Source organism: Jaculus jaculus, chromosome 8 (assembly GCF_020740685.1).
Source record: "Jaculus jaculus isolate mJacJac1 chromosome 8, mJacJac1.mat.Y.cur, whole genome shotgun sequence".
Classification (NCBI taxonomy): Eukaryota; Metazoa; Chordata; class Mammalia; order Rodentia; family Dipodidae; genus Jaculus; species Jaculus jaculus.
The window spans coordinates 68448558-68471402 of record NC_059109.1 but is presented as its reverse complement, the minus strand read 5'-3'; positions in this window follow the sequence as shown (position 1 = coordinate 68471402).

The window sequence follows — 22845 nt, the reverse complement described above, 5'->3', positions numbered from 1 at the left end:
GGTAAAGAAAAATGAAGTTATGAAATTTGCAGAAAAATGGATGGACCTTGAAAGGAATATACTAAGTGAGGTAACCCAGACCCAGAAAGCCAAGCGCCACATGTTCTCCCTTATGTGTGGATCCTAGCTACAGATGATTGGGCTTCTGCGTGAGAAGGAAAATACTTAGTAGCAGAGGCCAGTAAGTTTAAAAGGAGATATAAATGGAAGAGAAAGGAAAGGAGATGGGTAATTAATAGGTTCGTATTTTATATATGTAACTAGATTGATTGAGATGGGGAGGTGATACGATGGAGAATGGAATTCCAAAGGGAAAGTGCAGGGAGGGGAGGGTATTACCATAAGATATTTTTTATAATCATGGAAAAGATTAATAAAAATTGTGAAAATATAAAAAAAAAAACAAAGGTATTCATATACTTGCTTCTCAATGTTCATAGCACCCTATTTAAAATTGTAAAAGAGCTAGAAAAACGTCTGTGCTCATCAACAAATAAATGGATTTAAAAAAAAAATGTCTCTAAAAGGGGCTGGAGAAGTGGCTTAGTGGTGAAGGGCACTCATATGCAATGCCAAACGACCTGGTTCAACTCCCTAGGACTCGCATAAGTAAAATGCACAAGACTGTACATGTATCTGGAGTTCATTTGCAGTGGAGGCCCAGGCAGGCCCATTCTCCCTCTCTTTATCTGCCTTTTTCTCTCTCCCCTCTTTCTCTTTTAAACAAATGAATAAGCATAAAAAAGTCAATACACTCATTGAAAGAAAAATAAATGATGATCAATAATATGTCTTGATTTTAAGTTGAAAACAAAGTTACAATATTTCTTTTTTTATTAATTAGATTTGTACTCACTAAATAGAGTCAGTTTGATACCATTTTTAGGCTCATCGATGACCTACCCATTCCCTATGACCCCACTGTGTTGATGTATATGGTCATGCATTGTGGAGTTAACCAACAGTTATGGGTAAGATAAATGTCTCTGCATATCATGACCAAACATATGGCTCTGACATTCTTTCCATCCCCTCTTCTGCAATATTTCCCTGAGCTATGTTGGGTCATTTTTGGTCTGCTTCAGTGATGAGGTGTTGAGGGCCTCTGTGGCTCTGGTTCCCTGATTTGGTAAGAGTTAATATCAAGAGTTAATATCTCTGTGTTGATCTCCTTCCCCCTTGTGCTGTTATCCGGTTCATCAGGAAAACAGCACCCCTGCTTGTTTTACCAATTTTCCTTAATTTCAGTAGGGGCCTTTTTGAGGTATGATGGGGTGGCTCTCTCCTTAGGATCTGTCTCTATCTGAAAAAGAGAAGCAGATTCTCTAATGGAGAGTAAGTTATCACCAGGATTAATGAGATAACCCTTACTTTTTTTTATAGAGAATTTAATAGGTGTAGGCCCTCTTGTAGCCCATGATTGATGGTAGCTTGATAATGGACAGTGGGCTTTTGTTTGGATATATTTCTGACTTGTTTCCCAGCTCCAGCTATGGGATCCATACCACTGAGGAGATCAATAAACTAAATCAAGAGCAGTTGTTTCCCCACAATTGCTTTGTGTCACTATTGTACTTGTGTAGGCATCACAACAGGTTATTTGCTGCTGAGTAGGTTAGACCATGAGTTGCTCGGACAGATATTCGTCATTTTCCCCCAGTCACCCATGTAGCACCTTCTGGCACTAGACTCGCTGAGTGTCTGGGGACTGACGCTCTTCAAACTTCTAGCCATGCTATTGCATTTTACATGTCAACCACATAAAGTGTCTTCAGCAGTAGGGTCTTACCACTAACCTTTGGTGGGTCATCAAGTACTCTGACAGAAATCTGTCTTTCTTTTAGGAAACATTTTAGGTCTCTCTGATCCAAAGCTCATTGTGGATGATGGCCACATCCGGCACTGGGAGTTACAGGTCAGTGCGCACTAAGAGAAGGAGGAAAAAGATAACTAATATACAAGAGTTAGAGAGAAGAGAGAGATAGAGAGAGATAGAAAGAGAGAGAGAGAGAGAGAAAGAGAGAGAGAGGGAGAGAGAGAGAGAGAGAGGGAGAGGAGGGAGGGAAGAAGATGTAGAAGATTAAGGTTAGACTTCATCATACCCTTTCTGGTTTCTTGTGGTTCAGGTGTTCCCTGTAATGGCCTGGTAAAGGTTCCCCCATTTGTTCTGCCTTTTAGGAAGTAGAATTTTATTATACCATTGCCATTTGGGTCTAGATTTGTGTTTCCCACCCCTTCAATGCCCTCCCCTACCTCCCCATCCATCCTAGTGTCTAGTTCCCAAGATGCTTGCTGGGTATATAAGGTATTTTTGGTAGAGTCAGGTTAGGTGCTGTAGATGAGTGAGACTATGTGGCAATGTTTCTTTGGTGATTGTAAGTTCACTGAGAATGATCTATTCCAGGTTCAACCAATTTTCCTCAAATTTTATTGTGTCATTTTTTTTCTTACTGCTGTATAGAATTCTATTGTGTAGATATGCCACATCTTAGTTATCCATTCTTCTAGTGATGGACATCTGAATTGATTCCAGCTTTTAGGTATTATGAATTGAGCCACTACAAACAGTTGAGCAAATCTCTCTGGCCTGTGGTTTGAAGGTTTTAGGGTAGATGCCCAATAGGAGAATAACTGGTTCTGTTGGTTTCTCTATAGTCAGCTTTTTCAGGAGTCTCCATATTGCTTTCCAAAGTGGTTGTACCATCCTACATTCCCACCAACAGTGGATGAGTGTTCCTCCTCCTTCACATCCTTGCCAGCATTTATTTTCATTTGATTTTTTGATGTTTGCTATCCTTATTGGGGTAAGGTGGAATCTCATAGTTGTTTTAATTTGCATTTCTCTGATGATTAGGGATGATGAACATTTTCTTAAGTGTTTGTTTACCATTTGGGTTTCTTCCCCCTGTGAACTGCTTGTTCAGCTCTTTGCCCCACTTTGTAAGTGGGGTGTTTGACTTCTTACTGTTTAGAGTTTTGAGTTCTTTGTAGATTCTAGAGATTTGGCCTCTATAAGTTGGATAACCCTTAAATATTTTCTCCCATTCTGTGGGTAATGTATTGGCTTTGCTTATTGTATGCTTCTCTGTAAAGAAACTCTTCAGCTTCATGTGATCCCATTGGTTGAGTGACTGTTTAAGATCGTGAGCCCCTGGGGTTTTGTTCTGAAAGTCTTTTTCCATTTCTATATCATGGAAAGTACTTCCTAAATTTTCTTCCAGTAGTATTCAACTTTCTGGTCTTATATTGAAGTCATTGATCCATTTGGGCTTGAGTGTAGTGCATGGCAAAATGTGTGGGTCAAGTTTCAGTTTCCTGCATATGGTTATCCAGTTTGTCCAGCACCATTTGTTGGAGATGCTGTCTTTTTTCCAGCCTATATTGTTCAGGCCTTTGTCGAATATCTAGTAGCTATAGTTGCTTGACCCAAAAGTTCGGGTCCTCAAGTCTATTCCATTGGTCCATACTCCTGTTATTATGCCATACAGATATAATATAGCTTTAGATCACGTATGGTGATGCCTCTAGAGATATTTCTTTTGCTGAGGATACATTTGTATATGGAAGGCCTTCTGCCTTTCCATATGAAATTTGAGATCATTTTTTTTTTTTTCTCTATCTCTGTGAAGAACACTGTAGGGATTTTAATTGGAATTGCATTAAATCTGTGTATTGCCTTTGGTAGGATTGTCATCTTCACAATGTTAATTCTGCCTATCCAGGAGCATGGGAGGTCTTTCCATTTTCTAAAGTAATCCTCAATTTCTTTTCTGAGTGTTTTTATGTTTTTGTTGTATAGATCTTTCACTTCCTTGGTTAACGTTATTCCAAGGTATTTTATTTTTTTGTTGTTGTTATTGAAAATGGGACTTATTTCCCTTATTTCTTTCTCTGTATCTTTGCCATTTGTATATAGAAAGGCTACTGATTTTTGTGCATTGATTTTGTATCCTGCTACTTTGCTATAGGAGTTAATCACCTTCAGGAGTTTTGGGATAGAGTCTCTTGGATCTCTTACATATGCAATCATATCATCAGCAAATAGAACTAAATTAACTTCTTCCATTACAAATTGTATCCTTTTCATTTCTTTCTCCTGTCTTTTTGCTTGATCTAGGACTTCCAGTACTATATTGAAAAGCAGAGGTGAGAGTGGACAACCCTGTCTTGTTCCCAATCTTAATGGGAATTCCTCTAGTCTCTCTCCAATAAGTATTATCTCTTTGGTTTAGAATCTTAATGACAATATGTCTTGGAGAGTTTCTCCTTTGGTCCAGTCTGTTTGGAGTTCTGTTGGCTTCTTGTATCTTTATGGGCCTTTCTTTTAAGAGACTGTGGAAGTTTTCTTCAATTATTTTGTTAAATAAGTTCTCCATGCCTTTTTTCTGAATTTCTTCTCCTCTTGGTATTCCAATGATCCTGATATTAGGATGTATAAGTGTATCCCACAATTCCCTCATGTTCTATTCACAGGAACTTTTGAACTTATTGAAATTTTTGAACACTCAAACTGCTTCTTCCATTTTGTCTTCCAGATCAGATTTTCTATCATCCACTTGGCTGACTCTATTCTTGAGAGCTTCTAGAGAGTTTTGTACTTGTACAATTAAGTTTGAATTTTCTACTACTTTTCTATGTATAATTTCCATCCCTCTGTCAAGCTCCCTTTTCACATCATTTTCTGATTTTCTTGATGATTCATGGAATTCATCCTTACATTTCTTTATGTCTTCATTTAGCATGGCCAGCTGATTTTTGAGGTCTTTTTTTTTTTTTCACTCTCCCTCAAATCTCTTAACTCTCTTTTAACTTCTTATTTATTAATTCTAGTTTAGTGATGGCAGCATCCACACGAGTTTCAGTACTTTGTTGCTTTCCCACAAGTTCTACCAGTAGGTTTGGTCAGGGTTGCATTGCTCATAGCTTTAATTAGATGTTATGGTCCTAATGACTCTTCTATGTTTTGGTCAGATACCTTCATTGTAGGACTGGGTGCTCTAATTGGATTTTCTACATTTGATTTTTCATGTTATTTCTTTTGCACTGTGGTGTGCCCATGACAGTGTATGGGCACATAGGTGGGTCGATCTGCCTGGGCTCAAGCACAAGAATCTGAGAATCTGAGGCAGCCTTGGGCAGTTGCCAAGCAGCCTGGGTTTTGGCTCTCACTTGCCAAACCTGCCTGATTTACTGCATTGCTGGGGATCCAAAGTTGCCTGAATTCTCAACTGGTAATGTACCAAAGCTGCCTGCAATCAAGCTAGGAGGGACACGGAGGCACCATGCACTGAAGCAGCCCAAACTCTGGCTGGAAACACTGGAATCTGGAAGCAGTCTGCAGTCCCCTGCCACAGGACAATGGCAGATGGCCTGCAATGGCAGACAGGTAGGGGATGGCACCTGAGCTGGCACAAGTGAGAGACACAGTCTGACCCTGTGTGACAGCTGCTGTGACACTGGGCTCACTGAAGTGCAGCAGCAGGAACAGTAAGTGAGTGAGTGGGGGGAGCAGTCTAAGCTTCCACATGCAGGGTTCGATCTGTGCGCGGCTGCACTGTGGATAGGTGGCTACTTGGGGGGGGGGGGGCTACCCGCTCCTGAGAGAATCAGGGATCCCCTGTTATTGCCAGGACTCACTGAACATACAGTGGCCAGAGTAGTAAGATACTTGGCCAGTGGGGAGTTGAACAAGAACCCAAGTGGAAGCTAACCTGAATGAGAGAAGGCAAACAGACACAAGAAGGAGACCATGCTAGATGTTTGTAAAGGCCTTTATTTTTTACACAGTGGTTATATAGCAGAAGAAAAAGGGGGAAATAAGCTGGCTGACGTGATTTAGGGCTTTGGAATTGTCAGGAAACCTAGAAGGGATGTAATTAGGTGTTCATCTAATCTTGCCTCAATGGTTTAACTTCCTGACTGCACCAGACTTCACATCCTGACCATAAACTGGCCTTTTGGAAAAGATAAGATTTTGTAAGTAGTCTGCTGCTGACCAATGTTCCAGAAGTACCTAACAGAAAGCTGGATGGACCAGCTTTCTGAGTAATGAGCCAGCTTATGAGCAGGCCCAGGCAAAATGGAAAGGCTTTTGCTCTATGGCTCCCAACATCTCCTCCCTTCTTTTATACAAAAGAGGGAGAGACCTGCTATTCAGTGGTGGGCTGCAATGCCTTTGTTTCTTCATCAGCTACTGCCAGCATGGGGGAGTATTCAGCCAAGTGTACAATCCCTTGGTAGTTGAATATTAGGTGAGGAAGTAGAAACTTAGCTTGCTATATGGTGGTTTCTGTTAACATGGCTGAGGTTTGATTCATAGCTCCCAACAGTAAGAGTGCAAGTGTGCAGAGCAGTCTAAGCTTCCACACACAGGGATTGATCAGTGTCTGGCTGTGCCATGGATACAGCAGCTAGTTGGGAGGAGGGTTCAGTGATTCCCTGCTTCCCCCCACCCTTTGTGTCCTCCTACTGACAATCTATTGGAGATTGCTCTCCCCTAAAAGATCCAATGAACCCTTAATGTCTTGCCTTTCTTTTCCCAGGATTTGCAGCACAGCTAGGTGGTCGCTATCTTGGCTGGAAGTCTGATCTCATCTTGGCTGGAAGTCTGATCCAATATTTCTTCTGAAGGCTAAATGTTGTTATAATTGGCTTCTTTATGAAAAATTTAACTTTTTTCCTTAATATTTGTCTCACTTATTGAAAACAGAAGTTGATAACAGATTATTGAGTTTATTATTTTTATGGAAAAGAATAAATTCTATCACCCAATGCAGAGTATATTAGGAAGCCACTTAGTTTTATCTAAATTAAGACATGTACATTTAAACTTCCTAATCTATTATTTACTGTATATATAATGCAGTGCTGAAAACATCCTCTGATGAGATTTATGAGTTATGTCTAAGAATTTATGAGTGTAGGTGGAAATGACTGTGCATAGAATATAAAGCTATAAATATTTTCTCTTTTCCCAAAATCTTTAATTGAAAAGTAGAGCACTTTTACTTAACTAAATGCAACTTCGTGTAGAATTTGGCCCTTGATCACTTTATCCACCATTGAATAAGATACATATCATGGTAAAATATAAATATGAATACTTATTTTTAAATAAAATATTATGCTTCACAATAGTTGCTAACAAAGCTATTATCTATTTTAAATTTCATGAACTAACATGTGATAACTAGCCACCCAATAAGTAGCTAGCTGTAGGATTACTAAAGCTTTCAGAAATACTGTTGTATTTAGAGACAGGGAATAACTTATTTTTAACCTGCTTAATCTCTTCTAACTACATGCCAGAAAATAGTTAAATTATACAAGTTCATGCATTCTCAAGCACCCTTTGTAAATGACCTTCCACTTTCTACTAGTAATATCTCATATTCATTAATTCTTTTATATGTCCGTCAGTATGATAACCAATGTTTTTCTCAACCCTATTGTGGGTATCTAAGATTAAAAAAAAAAAAAAAAAAAAAAAAAAAGGCCTACAACTAACATTTTACCTCAGAATTTCTATTTAAGATTGAGAAAGTAAACTTTGGGCCAGCAGAAGTTAAGACAGTATTGATTTTTCTCATAGGAAATTTCCAGTTACTTTATTGTTTAAATTTTGTGCATATGAATTAATTAAATAAGAACACAATTTAATTAAAAGCTGTGCTATGGTTGATGAATATAAACACTCCAGGGTAAGAGAATTTCATCTTTTTGAAATTTCAAGGGTCTTTGGGATCTGATATCTTTCAATTATCTTTTTGTTGATTTGTTTGTTGGTGTAAGATCTCACTCTGTCCCAGGCTGACCTGGAATTTACTCTGTAGTCTCAAGGTGGTCTTGATCTCACAGCAATCCTCCCACCTCTGCCTCTGGGACTAAAGACATGTGCCACCACACCTGGCCTCTTTTAATTATCTTTGATCTGGGGCTGCAATTTCATCACCGATTCTCTGTATTTGAATGCTAGCTACTTGCAAATCCTACATTCTACAAAACTCTACCAAACCCATTAATAGTAAATGACTTTCTCAAGTATGGAATATAAGTCCACATGAAAAGCCTCTACCTATACAGAAAGTCTAATCTGGTTTGGTGGGGGGAAAAAGACAATAACAGAGCAACACAGGAAAATAACTTTTCCCAAGCTTGGACTATGAACTAAAGCTAGCAAGCTGATCATACCATGCTGTTTTGACGGATTACAGCTCTATGGATTCTACCTTCAGATCATATGCATTTTAATAAGCAAAAATGCCTAAGCAAAGGGTAAAATAATTAAGGGAGGATTCCAGGTGACTATACAGCCTCATGGGAAGGGACTGTTAGAAATCAGAGAGGTTCCTACAATGCTTCAGACTAGACATAAAAAGGAGAGGTTTACTTGGCCCTGTGCACCTGCCTCTTAGGCATGCATAGACAAGACATTAAAATTAAACTATCCAACTACTCCCCAGAAGTCCAGCCACTAAAACTTCTGTACACAGTGGAATGGACTAAGCCAATATTTCATTTTCTATTTCAGCTTATAAATTACTTCCATAACAGTAATATTATAAGACATAAGTGATACAGATTTAGAGCAACTGGAAAATTTCAAAACCTAAAATTTCCAGCATCTGCAATCAAGTTTTACTTTCCTTAATCCATGCAAAGCAAGGTATTTTCAATGTAAGGCAGGTAATTTCATTTGTAATCATGAGCTATGTGTTTATGTAATCAGTTATATGCATAATTATTCATAATGGATGAAAAGCTGTGCCTAGATTTTCTCAGAATATGTGCACATTTTGTCCAAATCAAAATCAGTCATAGATGCTTTGACACTTAATTCTAAACTGATTTTCCCATTGATAAGACATGCTAGGTGTGTATAAACTCATTTTTGGGAATCTGATGGTATGTAAAAGGACATTTTCTAAGACAACTAGTGTATCTTTATATAATGCTCAAAAGTGTAAAGTTAGTACAGTCATATTAATGATAATACCCATAGATTATATGATGTCAACAACCCATCTGTATTTCTGGACATCTATAGGCCCATGCAAAGTACTGCCATTCACCCCACAAGCTACTGGGAATCATCAGTGTGTCCTTCCTTTATCCAGTGATGTTACCACAGCTTATGGGGACTGCTGGTCAACACCAGGCTAAAAATGAGAGTACTCTAATAAAACTTGGCTTCTTACTTTACCAAATAGAAATGTCCTCCAGAGCAGGTCACACATGCTTTATCTATTCTTTTGAGAAAGTACTGAGGTGAAGGGTACTATGTCCCCACAGCATCTGAGGAAGAGAGAGGAGAGAGAGATGGGCAGAGAAAAAAAAAATGGGTGCTCCAGGACCTCTTGCTTCTGAAAATGAAGTCCAGATGCATGTACTACTTTGTACATCTGGATTTATGTGGGAACTGGGAAATCAAATCTGGGGCAAAAGACTTTGCACAAAGCTCCTTTAACTGCTGCGCCATCTCCCCAGTCCATTCATTTTCTTTTCTATCCTCTCTTAACATGTCTTTATAACAACATCATTGTGTCTGTCTTTTAAGAAATCTCATGCACATTAACAGTAGTGTTGCTTTTTTCTAAATTATAGCATATCATTTGGTAATCTGACAGCCTATATTACTTCATATTTTGCTTATTTATATCCTGTTTTATCTTTGGTGATAGAATGGTGCTTCTATTAAAGTGATGGGTTAAGTATCTGCTTACGTTTGGTTTCCCATGTCACATAGTATATAAACCAGATCACATATTCAACTTGTTAAATGTATGAAAAATATTTTATTAATAATAAATACTTTGGTGGATATCAAAGGTGACTAAGATGAAATGTCAGTCATGTAAATTATATTTCTGCTAACTTCACAATTAATTAAAAATAAGTTCCCATGGGACAAAAAAAGTACTATATTCAGGAAGAAACTTGTGAACATTGAGAAGTGTGATGTACAGTTCCATGAAGCATAGTGTATTAAAAACACAGACAAGTCTAGCATCTAATAGATGTTCCTGTGTTCATTCCCTTATATTTTAAAAAGAATTTGATGAATAAGTGAATAATTAAATGCAAACCTCTGTTCCATTTATCAAATTAATTTTTTATTTTGTTTTTCTTTCCCCGTCTTCCCCTTCTCCCACCAGATGTCCTCCACACACTGTAGCCTCCTTTCTACTTTCATGCTAGAAGCTTCCTTTGTTCCTGCCCTGCTCTGCCCCATTTCTATCCACCTCTAGTTCCCTCTCTAGTCTCTTATCTATTTTCATTTCCTATACTGCTCATAGATCTTCTTATTTACAAATACATAAACATTAATCTTTATGATCTACTGTTAGTAGCACCAAACTCAGTAGTCAAGAGGTGGATTATGTTAATTCAGTTGCCACACATTATTCATTCTTCACATATGTTAATTAAGCTAGGTCCATTTCTCCTTTATCCTCTCTACAAGCCTAAACCCCAGAGGCATCCACTTGCAATGTCAATTGGCCCATGGGTGGTGTCTGGGTTCTGCTCTGTCTACTCCATGACAGGCTGCCAAGGGTTCCCACAGGCTCTTTCTTCTTGCAGCAGAGAGGGACATGGAGTTGCCTCTCTAAATTTACTAACTGTGTTCTGAGTTTTTGCTAGGGTTTTTGTACCCATTTTTTTTTCCTCAATCGTCCTGTCTTGGGGTTAGCTCATTTTCATATCAGAGCACAGTCTATGGTTTATCTTGGGCCCTGTGATGTTGTTGCTCCTTAGTGAGTGCCTCATTTTTACTCCTATTGTTCCTAACATCTCACCCCCTGATTCCCAAAGCCTCTAAAAGTTAAAGCATAACACACTGAAAATCCATAGCAAAACTGAAAAACACAGCAAACAATCATATAACACTAATTTAAAACAACTCAATATATCACATTATGAGGGTGTTATAACAGTGCATATTCAGTAAAAGACTGTGGATGCAATTTCCAAGTCAAATAAGCAGAAATATGAAAGAAACAAAACTAAGTAAAAGGTCGTACCAGCTCCCTCAAGCAATATTCATTCCTCCAATGATATAATAGGAAGTGGTGGGTTTTTATCCGTAGGTTCCACAGAACACTAAGAGAAATTGAGCATGATGGCAACAGAATCAGGGTCAAGTCTAATCATCTGTTAGATCATGGCAGGATACATGAAACATTTTTTTAAAATTTTTATTAACATTTTCCATGATTATAAAATATATCCCATGGTAATTCCCTCCCTCCCCACCCCCACACTTTCCCATTTGAAATTCCATTCTCCATCATATTACCTCCCCATCTCAACATTCTACTTACATATATACAATATCAACCTATTAAGTATCCTCCTCCCTTCCTTTCTCTTCCCTTTATGTCTCCTTTCTAACTTACTGGCCTCTGCTACTAAGTATTTTCATTCTCACGCAGAAGCCCAATCATCTGTAGCTAGGATCCACATATAAGGGAGAACATGTGGCACCTGGCTTTCTGGGCCTGGGTTACCTAACTTAGTATAATACTTTCCAGGTCCATCCATTTTTCTGCGAATTTCATAACTTCATTTTTCTTTACCGCTGAGTAGAACTCCATTGTAAAAATGTGCCACATTTTCATTATCCACTCATCTGTTGAGGGATATCTAGGCTGGTTCCATTTGCCAGCTATTATAAATTGAGCAGCAATAAACATGGTTGAGCACGTACTTCTAAGGAAATGAGATGAGTCCTTTGGATATATGCCTAGGAGTACTATAGCTGGGTCATATGGTAGATCAATCTGTAGCTGTTTTAGGAACCTCCACACTGTTTTCCACAATGACTGGACCAGATTGCATTCCCACCAGCAGTGCAGAAGGGTTCCTTTTTTTCCACATCCCCACCAACATTTATGATCACTTGTTTTCATGATGGTGGCCAATCTGACAGGAGTGAGATGGAATCTCAATGTAGTTTTAATCTGCATTTCCCTGATGACTAGTGATGTAGAACATTTTTTAGATGCTTATATGCCCTTCGTATTTCTTCCTTTGAGAACTCTCTATTTAGCTCCATAGGCCATTTTTTGATTGGCTTGTTTGATTCCTTATTATTTAACTTTTTGAGTTCTTTGAATATCCTAGATATTAATCCTCTCTCAGATATATAGCTGGCGAAGATTTTTTCCCATTCTGTAGGTTGCCTCCTTGCTTTTTTCACTGTGTCCTTTGCAGTGCAAAATCTTTAGAATTTCATGAGGTCCCAGTGATTAATCTGTGGTTTTATTGCCTGAGCAATTGGGGTAGTATTCAGAAAGTCTTTGCCAAGACCGATATGTTGAAGGGTTTCCCTTACTTTTTCCACTAGCAGTTTCAGAGTTTCAGGTCTGATGTTAAGGTCTTTAATCCATTTGGACTTAATTCTTGTGCATGGCGAGAGAGAAGAATCCATTTCATTCAGATTTTCATATTTTGTGGAGTATATGCTTTTATAGTATGTCCGTGTGATTTTTCCAATTTCTCTGGGATCTGTTGTGATGTTACCTTGTTCATCTCTGATTTTATTAATTTGTGTCTCTTCTCTCTTTCTTTTGGTCAGATTTGCTATTATCAATCTTGTTTATCCTTTCAAAGAACCAATTCTTTGTTTCATTAATTCTTTGGATTGTTCTTTTTGTTTCTATTTTATTAATTTCTGCCCTAATCTTTATTATTTCTTCCCATCTACTGATTTTTTGGTTTTCCTTGTTCTTCTTTTTCCAAGGCTTTAAGGCGAAGCATTAGGTCATTTACTTGCGACCTTTCTAATTTCTTAATATAGGCACTCAATGCTATAAATTTACCTTTTAGAACTGCCTTCATTGTGTCCCAGAGATTTTGGTATGTTGTGTTCTCATTATCATTTGACTCCATAAATTTTTTGATTTCCTTTTTGATTTCTTCATTGACCCATTCATCATTTAGTAGTGTATTGCTTAGTTTCCATGATTTTGTGTATGCTCTATAGCCTTTCTTGCTACTGATTTGTAGTTTAATTCCATTGTGGTCAGATAGAATGCAAGGAATTATTTCAATTTTCCTGAATTTGTTAAGATTTGCTTTGTGTCCTAATATATGGTCTATTTTAGAGAATGTTCCATGTGCTGCTGAAAAGAATGTATATTCTGCAGCCTTTGGATGAAATGTCCTGTATATATCTGTTAAGTCCATTCCTTCTATCACCTCATTTAGTCCAGATGCCTCTCTGTTTATTCTTTCCCGGGATGACCTGTCAATTGATGAGAGTGGAGTGTTAAAGTCACCCACCACCACTGTGTTTGGTGTTATCTGTGACCTTAGTTCTAATAGTGTTTGTTTGACGAATTTGGGAGCCCCATGTCAGGTGCATATATGTTTAGGATTGTAATGTCCTCCTGTTGGAGTGTGCCCTTAATCAAAATAAAGTGACCTTCCTTATCTTTCTTGACTAACGTCGGACTAATGTCTACCCTGTCTGATATTAGGATAGGAAACCCTGCTTGTTTTCTAGTCCCATTTGCTTGAATCACCATCTTCCAACCTTTCACCCTAAGATAATGTCTATCCTGTGTAGAAAGGTGAGTTTCTTGGAGACAACAAATTGTAGGATCCTGCTTTTTAACCCAGTCTGAAAATCTATGTCTTTTCGTTGGGGCATTGAGGCCGTTGATATTAAGCAATATTATTGATAGGTGTGTACTTATGTTTGCCTTTTTTTTTTTTTTTTTGTGGTTCAGGTTCTACCTGTACTCTCTTTTGTTAACTAGTATTTGAGTATTGCTTGTTTTTTCTAGGTTCCTTATATGTGTGCTTTTCCTTTTCTTCAGCATGGAGGATTCTATCAAGTATTTTCTGTAGAGCTGGTTTTGTCTTCAAATATTCCTTTAACCTGCTTTTGCCATGGAAAGTCCTTATTTCTCCATCTATTTGAATGGATAACTTTGCAGGATAAAGTAACCTTGGTTGACAGTTATTATCTTTCAGAACTTGTAATATATCACTCCAAGCCCTTCTGGCTTTAAAAGTTTGTGATGAATAATCTGCTGTAATCCTGATGGGCTTGCTTTTGTAGGTAACTTGATTTTTCTAACTGCTTTCAATATTTTTTCTTTGGTGTGTGTGTTTGGAAGTTTGATTATAATATGGTGAGGAGAGGTTCTTTCTGGGTTTTGTCTGGCTGGGGTTCTAAAGGCTTCCTGTATCTTCATTGGCACCTCTTTCCCTAATTGGAGGAAATTTTCTTCTATGATTTTGTTGAAGATGCCTACTGTGCCTTTGGAGTGGAGTTCTTCTCCTTCTACTATGCCCTGGATTCTTATATTGGATCTTTTCATAGTGTCCCGAATATCTTGAATTTCCCACTGATACTTTTCTATACGTTTGTCTTTTTCTTTGTTGGACTGTATTAGGTCTGCCACCTGGTCTTCTAGCTTAGATATTCTGTCCTCTCCCTCATCCATCTTACTGGTCAGATTTTCTACAGAGTTTTCCATTTCATTAACTGTTTTTTTTGTTGCTAGTAATTTTGACTGTTTTTTCTTTATTATTTCTATTACCTTATTTATGTCTTGTATTGCCTTCTTTATTTCATGAAATTGGTGTCCTGCATCTTCTTTGATTCCTTTGACTTCCTCTTTGATTTCTTCTTTGATTCTTTTGATGTGTTCTTTGACCTCTTTGAACATATTTATAATCATTCTTTTGAACTCTTTCTCAGGCATTTCCTCTAACTCTTTCTCACTGGAGGACATTTCTGATGCATTAATACTTTTAGGTGGGTTTATATCGTCTTGCTTTTTAGTGTTTCTTGTGTTATAATGTATATATTTTTGCATCTTGGATTAAGTTAATGCTTGGATTTTCTAGCTAGCTGGGTATTCTTAGCTGTATCAATTGATTTGATGTAATATATTTTCATGGTAGGAGCTTAAGGTGTTAGGTGTGGCTCTTAAGACTCTCAGAGTATCTACAAAGATGTTCTTAGGGGTTGAGTTTCCCTGCCATAGTATTCAAGCAGGCTGAGTGGAATAAAATACAGGTAGTTTCTAAAATTTAACTAAACACTGTACACATTCAATCAAAAACAGCCCCAAGTATGTATGCAAGAGTAGTTATTATAACAACCAGATCCTCTATCAACAAGGAGTTTAAGATTTCTGGTCTGTTGAGGGATCCAAGTCAGCTTGTGACCAAGTGAGACCCTTCTCTGGTGCAATCCCAGTTACCTTGGATGATTTTGGTCTCAGTCAAGTTGCTGCCTGGGTCGTCAGGCTACTGTGCTGATTTCTGGAGCTGGGCACTTGCTTTTCCTGCAGGGCAAACTGAGCCTGGCATGTGTGGTCCTGCAGATCAGCACCCCTGCTGCTGGAAGTGCTGCTGCTGAAGCTGCCACTGCTGGGTCTGTAGCCACTGGTGCTGAAGGTGCTGCTGCTGGACCCACTGCTGCTGCTGCCTCTGCCACTGCTGTAGCTGCCAGTGCTGGAGCCACCACTGCTGCTGAAGCTGCTGCTGCTGTGTCCACTGCCGCTGCTTCCACTGAAGCTGCTGCTGCTGAGTCTGCAGCTGCTGCTGCTCCTGGGTCTGCTCCTGCTGGGTCTGCCGCTGCTGCTGCGACTAGAGCTGCTACTGCTGGGGCTGCTGTTATCAGTGCCAGAGCCACTGATGTTGCTGCCAAACTCTGCTCCTGCTTGGGTCCTGCTGTTGGCTCAAGTTGGCGTGGCCGGGTCCTGGGACCGCTGCTCTGTTCGCTGGAGCTATGCTCAGGCGGTGGGGGAGGGGGGGAGCCGCAGCTGCTCTGGTTCTCTCACTGCTCCACGTGTTCCTCTACCTCGTGGTCTGCTCCTCCATTGCTCACTGCTGCTCTCCCTTCAGGTTTCCTTAGTTGCGGAGAGCGCCAGTGTGAGGGGAAGCTCCCACACCTGGCTTTTCCTGCGGCTGAAGCCGAGCTTGGTGGCTTTCTGGTGCACCACCGCCGTGGTTGGCCGAGCTGCCGGAGCTGCTTTTGCCGGCCTGTGCAGGCTGTGGATGCTCTGGATCTCTTCTTCTTCTCCGCTGCCGCTTCAATTTCCTATACACCTCACTTTTCAGTAAAAGTTTGTATTTTACTGAGTTTTTTTGGTCTTTTTCCCCCCTAGGCTGCTTTGGCATGGTACCTACGCTGCCATCTTAACCAGAAGTTGGAGCAATCATCCTTGTTCTGTCTCTCTTCTTTCTATCTCTCTCCTTGCTCCTTTTTCTTTTTCTTTTCTTTTTTTTTGGGCAGGGGGAGCTCCTTTTCAATCCAGTGGTGTCCTTCACTGAATCCCCACTCTTCATGCCACAAGTTTCAGTGCCACTTTCCAGAGCCTGACAGCTGAAAGGGTTTGAACCTGATGGGAAGTGAGGATTGAGGAAAGACAGAAGAAAGACTGAAAGCTAGGACTCCAGTCTTGGGCTGAAGCAACGCCTCAAGCCAGGACTGAAGACCACATGTAACATTTATCAGAGACGTACAAGGCTACCAAAAATCCAACCATTAACACAGGCACTTGCTTGTGCAGTAGGCTAACATGTATTGCTAAATCATGGTGAAGAATATGGCACAAAAATGTAGTAAAGAAGGAATTATTTTGTTCATGGCTGAAGTCAATAACTACTGACCATCTCCATTTACAAAAGTAGCAAGTGTATCCTATCAATCAATGCAACATATGTCTAATCTCATATCCAAGCAATGTTTCCAACATTGTTTAAAAAAGTCTATCTCCCAAACATATAGGGCAAAACCTACATTTGGAAAGATATTTCATATTAGGCATGTTCCAATGGGGTTTCTATGGATGGGCTGATCTTCTTATCAATGATGTTGTGCAATCCCCATCTGCAAAAGAAAAACAATATTCTCAAACAATTAGTATAGAAATGCCATTGAATGCATAAAGGAGTTTTTTAAACCAGTGAAGCAGGTTCCAAGTCCAAATACATGTTGTATCTAGGCTTTCCAGTCTTCCAAGTGTATCCAAAAAGGTTCAATGTATGATATCTCGAACGTCAGAGACCCAGGCCAGAGTGTCAGTCTGTAAAACATGTGCCACATGAGACACATGATCAACCTGTTTGTCATACATTTGGAAATATTGTTTGACAGTATTGTCCATGTTGGTAAACTGCCTCTGGTTATGCTGTTGGAGGTCTCTTAACTTTTGTATAGAGGCTTCTGCTTCCCTGTAATATGTGGCGTCATTGAATTGTTTAGCTTTGTACATCATGGAATCAAAGAAGTGAGATTGTGGTACTGTTATTGTGGAGATACAAGTCATGGATTTCATAGAGAAGTTGGTGGTCACTTTGTATGTGTTAGAAGCCAAATGGCATCCTTCTGGTAACTGCCTGCCATAAGGATGATGAGTAGCACTAAGATGTAACATTAAACAAATAAGTGGTGAGGTTAAATGGCATAGATCCACAAATTGAGAATAAAAAAAAAATTACTTAGATGGAGCTGGGAAACAAGTCAGAACTATATCCAAACATAAGCCCACTGTCCAATATCAAGCTACCATCAATCATGGGCTACAAGAGGGCCTACACCTATTAAATTCTCTATATAACAAAAAGTAAGGGTTATCTCATTTGTTGTGGTGGTAACTTACTCTCTGTTGGAGAATCTGCTTCTCTTTTTCAGATAGATGCAGATCCTAAGGAGAGAGCCACTCCATCATACCTCAAAAGGGCCCCACATGAAACTAAGAAAAATTGGTGAAACAAGCAAGGGTTCTGTTTTCCTGGTGAACCAGATACCCGCACATGGGGAAAGGAGATCAACACAGAGAAAAATCAGCGCCTACCAAATCAGAGAGCCAGAGACCCAGAGGCCCCCAAAACCTCATCACTGAAGCAGACCAAAAATGAACCCAGCATGGCTCAGGGAAATTTTGCAGAAGAGGGGATGGAAAGAATGTCAGAGCCACATGTTGGGTCATGATATGCAGAGACATTTATCTTACCCATAACTATGGACTAACTCCACAATGCATGACCCATATACCTCAAGGAGGGGCCAAGGGGAGGGGGTAGGTCAGGGATGAGCCTAATAATGGTACCAAACTGACTGTATTTGCTGAATACAAAACAAAGTAATAAAAAAATTAAAAAATAAATGAGCATTTAAAAAATTACTTGGAATATTCACAATGTCATAAAAGGTGGTCAATGAGGCTCCTGAATTCTGCACGTCAGTAAGCAGAGGTTTGGGAGCTATGTATATATTAGCCCCAAGATACACAGTATCATCTAAAGGATAGTATTGGGGTTCATTTGAAATGTTCGTCCAGATTTATGATTGAATAGGTTGGACAAACACATTGCTCAGCTTCAGTGGTAATGGCCCAGTCAGGTATGTAGGTACTGCTCTGTCCAGAAAGACCTGTAGGTAATTGATTATACATATATCATTTTCACAATATGAAGTTTTGCAGCTGTCCAGAATAGATTTAAATGTTGGGGTTTTCACACCCACACCAATAGCGAACAAGGTGTTCAATTACATTTCTGGCTTATTCATAAGTAATTGAAATTGCATGCCTTGTGGCGTGGATCTAGTATCCTTAACAAGTGTCAAGAAATTGTCTAGGGAATCAAGAGTAGACTTACATATGACTTCATACATTCCTGTAATAGTTGTGCTTCATTCTGTATTTGAATGGCTAAAGCATGAGTAGGCTACAGAGCACCTGACAACACTGTACTTACTTGTGCCTGTTCCTGTGTCAGAAGTTTAATATCTTTGATATCTGCTTTTGTGGGTGCCGTCATGGCTAATGCAATGCTAGTGTCAAAAGCTATGCCCACTAAGAATGCACCAATTTTGAAGAACTGAAGTGGCTTTCTTGCTCATTATCTACTAGTAGAAAGGTAGGAAAATACTAGAAGAGGCTATTCCGGGCACAACCCTTTACATAGCACTCAGTCCTTCAAATTAAAAGTCACCTTAATGGGTTGTATACTAGGTTCAACTACAAATCTTACCAGAGCTGATAGGTCAGAAACCAACATCGGTGTCTCTGCAACTTTAGGTGCATCTAGCAAGTCCATTGCTTCCAAAATTGCTGGCTTGTAATAGGCTGTAAATAATTTATGTGACTGGTTGAATCCACTTCTATCTAGGATGCAAGGAACATCACTTTCATCCTTAATGTCACAAGTGTTTTTTTGAAAAAATATTGATTTATTTATTTAAGAGAGGGAGAGAGAGGGAGAATGGATGCACCAGGGCCTCCAGCCACTGAAAATGAACTCTAGACACATGCACCACCTTGTGCATCTGGCTTACATGGGTCCTGGGGAATCAAAGCAAGGTCCTTTGGCTTTTCAGGCAAGTGCCTTAACTGCTAAGCCATCTCTCCAGCCCAAGTTTTTTTTTTTTAATAAATATACACTTTTTATTGACAACTTCTATACTTACATATAATAAACCATATTTCCCTCCCCTCACCCACTTTCTTGTTCATAACTCTGCTCTCCATCATATCTCCTCCCTCTCCCCATTAATCCCTCTTTTATTTTGATGTCATGATTCTTTCTCCTATTGTGTAGGTATTGCTAGGCACTGTGAAGTCATGGATATTGAGGCCAATTTCCGTCCGTACAGGTGCATTGTAAGAAGTGGTACCCTTCCTATGGCTCTTACATTATTTCCACCACATCTTCTGAAATGGACTTTGCACTTTGGAGGGTGTGAGGTTTCAGAGCTGGACACTACTTCATCCCTACTTCTCAGCATTATGTTACCTCTTGGGTCATTCCAGTGGTATTCACCATCTAAAAAGAGAAGCTTCTCTAACTAGAAGTGAGAGTACTATTAATATATGAATATGAACATTAAGTGTAGGACATTCAGGGCAATTTGGTGAGAATATTATATGCATTTATCCCAGACAAGAGCAGACTTTATACCTGTAAGGCTCATGACCTCCCTTGCCATAGGCTTTTGATTAAGTTTTCAGTACCAGGAATGCATTCCCTCCCATAGAGTGGGCCTTCAGTCCAATTGGAGAGCAGTTGGTTTCCCTCAGATCAAATATGCCACTATTGCACTCATTTGTTCTGTATGGCCACACTTGAGGCTTCCAGTGTCCACTGCTTTCACCACTGATGACTTCTATCTCCCATAAGGCTGTGTACATTGCAGCTTCTTCAAGCTATCAGTTGGCTGCTCTACAGGGAGGTTTATTGCTTAGTACAAATTTGATTTCTCAGTGCTTTGCAGCTCAGACATATGAAGTCTTCAGCAATAGGGTCTTACCATCTGTTTCTTAAGGGAAACCAAGGGCCTTGGCAATAGTCTGTAATGTTTTGGAGGCAACAGGGAACTCCTTGGCCAACAAATCACTAGAAGGTACCCCATTCATGGCAGTGAAAATTTTCTAGTAACAATTTATGACTTCTGGATGTGCCATTCAAAAAGTAAGTTTTTATATATAATATTCAAAATATCCTGAATTTTGATTGGCGACCCCCACACCCATCTTTTACACAATCTCTTCCCCTGGCCACCCTTAGGTCTTCCCCCTCCCTGTAATATATTCTTCTACTTACATATATACAATACCATCAATTTAAGTCCGTCCCTCTCCTCTCTCCTTTATAGACTCTTTCTAACTGTCTATCTTCTGCTACCGATTTTTGGTTCCAGCTCACACACGAGTCTATATATCTGTAGCTAGCATACACATATGAGAAAGGACATGTGACATTTGGCTTTCTAGGCCTGGGTTACCTCACTTAGTATAATCCTTTCCAGCTCTATCCATTTACCTGAAAATTTCATTAGTTCACTTTTCTTCACTGCTGAGTAGAACTCCATTGTGTAAATGCACCACATCTTTATTATCTGTTCATCTGGGGAGGGACATCTATGCTGGTTCCATTTCCTATATATTGTTATATTGCGAATAGAGAAGAAATAAACATTGTTGTGCAAGTATTTCCCATTCTTTTGGTTGTTTTTTGCTATATTCACAGTGTATTTTGCTTTACCCAAGGTTTGTAAATCTATGAGATCCCACTGATTGATTAGTGGTTTTATTTCCTGAGCAATTGCGGTTATATTCAGAAAATCATTATCCATGTCAATATGTTGACAGGTACCCCTACCTTTTTCTGTAGCAATTTCAGAATTTCAAGTCTGATATTAAGATCCCTGATCCACTTGGATTTGATTCATTTGCATGGAGAAAAACAAGAATCTGTTTTTATACTTCTATATATAGATATCCAGTTTTCCCAGCACCAGTTGTTGATGATGCTGTCTTTTCTGCAATGAATATGTTTGGCATATTTGTCAAAAATCAAATGGCTGGTGCTAGAGATGGCTTAGTGGTTAATCTCTTGCCTGTGAAGCCTAAGGACCTTGGTTTGAGGCTCCATTTCCCAGGACCCATGTAAACCAGATGCACAAGGTACACATACATCTGGAGTTTGCAGTGGCTGGAGGCCTGGCATGCCCATTCTCTCTCTATCTGCCTCCGTATTTGTCTCTCTCTCTCTCTCTCTCTCTCTCTCTCTCTCTCTCTCTCTCTATATATATATATATATATATATATATATATATATATATATAATATACATATAATATATATATATATATTACATACATATATATACATATTATATATATATACTCTTAAAGTATGTCCTTATGATTTTCTGAATTTCTTTGGTATATGTTGTAATGGTGCCTTTTAAATCTCTAATTTTTTTTAAATTTTTGTTTCTTCTCTCTTTCTTCTAGTCAAAAAAGTTTGTCAATCTTGTTTGTCCTTTCAAAGAACCAACTCTTTGTTTCATTAATTCTTTGGATTACTTTTTTAGGTTTCTATTTCATTAATTTCTGCCCTAATCTTTATTATTTCTTCCCATATACTGATTTTTGGTTTGCCTTATTCTCCTTTTTCCAAGGCCTTAAGGTGAAGCGTTAAATTGTTTAATTGCTATCTCTCTAATTTCTTAGTTTAGGCACATGGAGATATAAACTTATCTCTTAGGACTGCCTTCATAGTTTCCCAAAGATTTTGGAATGTTTTATTCCCATCATCATTTGATTCTATGAATTTATTGATTTCTTTTTGATTTCCTCAGTGACCCATTCACCACTCAGAAGAGTACTGTTTTGTCTCTATGAATTTCTGGATGCTCTGTAGTTTGGTTTTTATTGTTATTGTTGTTGCTGATTTGCAGTTTAATCCCTTTGTGGCCGGATGGAGTACAAGGGGTTATTTTAATTTTCCTGTATTTGTTGATATATGCATTGTATCCCTAAGTGTGTGCATTGTTATACACCCTTAATCTTGTCAGCTAGGAGGTAGAGATTACTGTTCTGAATTGGGTTCCATACCAACTGGATCTGAACCAGACCCTGCCCCCAAAAATGACAGAAGCAAAAGATAAATACCCTAATAATCTGAAAGCATCAAAGGCAACAACATTCAATCCCCAAATACAGCTTATTTGAAAAATGGTAAAGCCAACCAAGAATATGTAACCCATAACCTTCTGTGACATGGAAAGAGAAATTAGCTCTTGCAATGCAGACCTGTGTACTTGTTTTATTTTGTCAGTTGGCCTCATTACCTTTTGGGATGGCTTCCAATGTGAACAATGCTGAGTGCGCACCTCGATCCCTCTGTGTTGTGCTGTGGAGCTGGAGTTCTGATCAGCTGTACTGGCTGTGCTGCCAGTGGGGTTGAATGGTTGGGGGATGGGAGAGTGAAGAAGCCTGGTGTTGCTGAAATAACTCTTTAGTTGATCTCAGCTGTCTTTCCTTCAGATTTCTTAACTTTGCAAGAAGTCCGATAAGGCTGGAAAATCCCT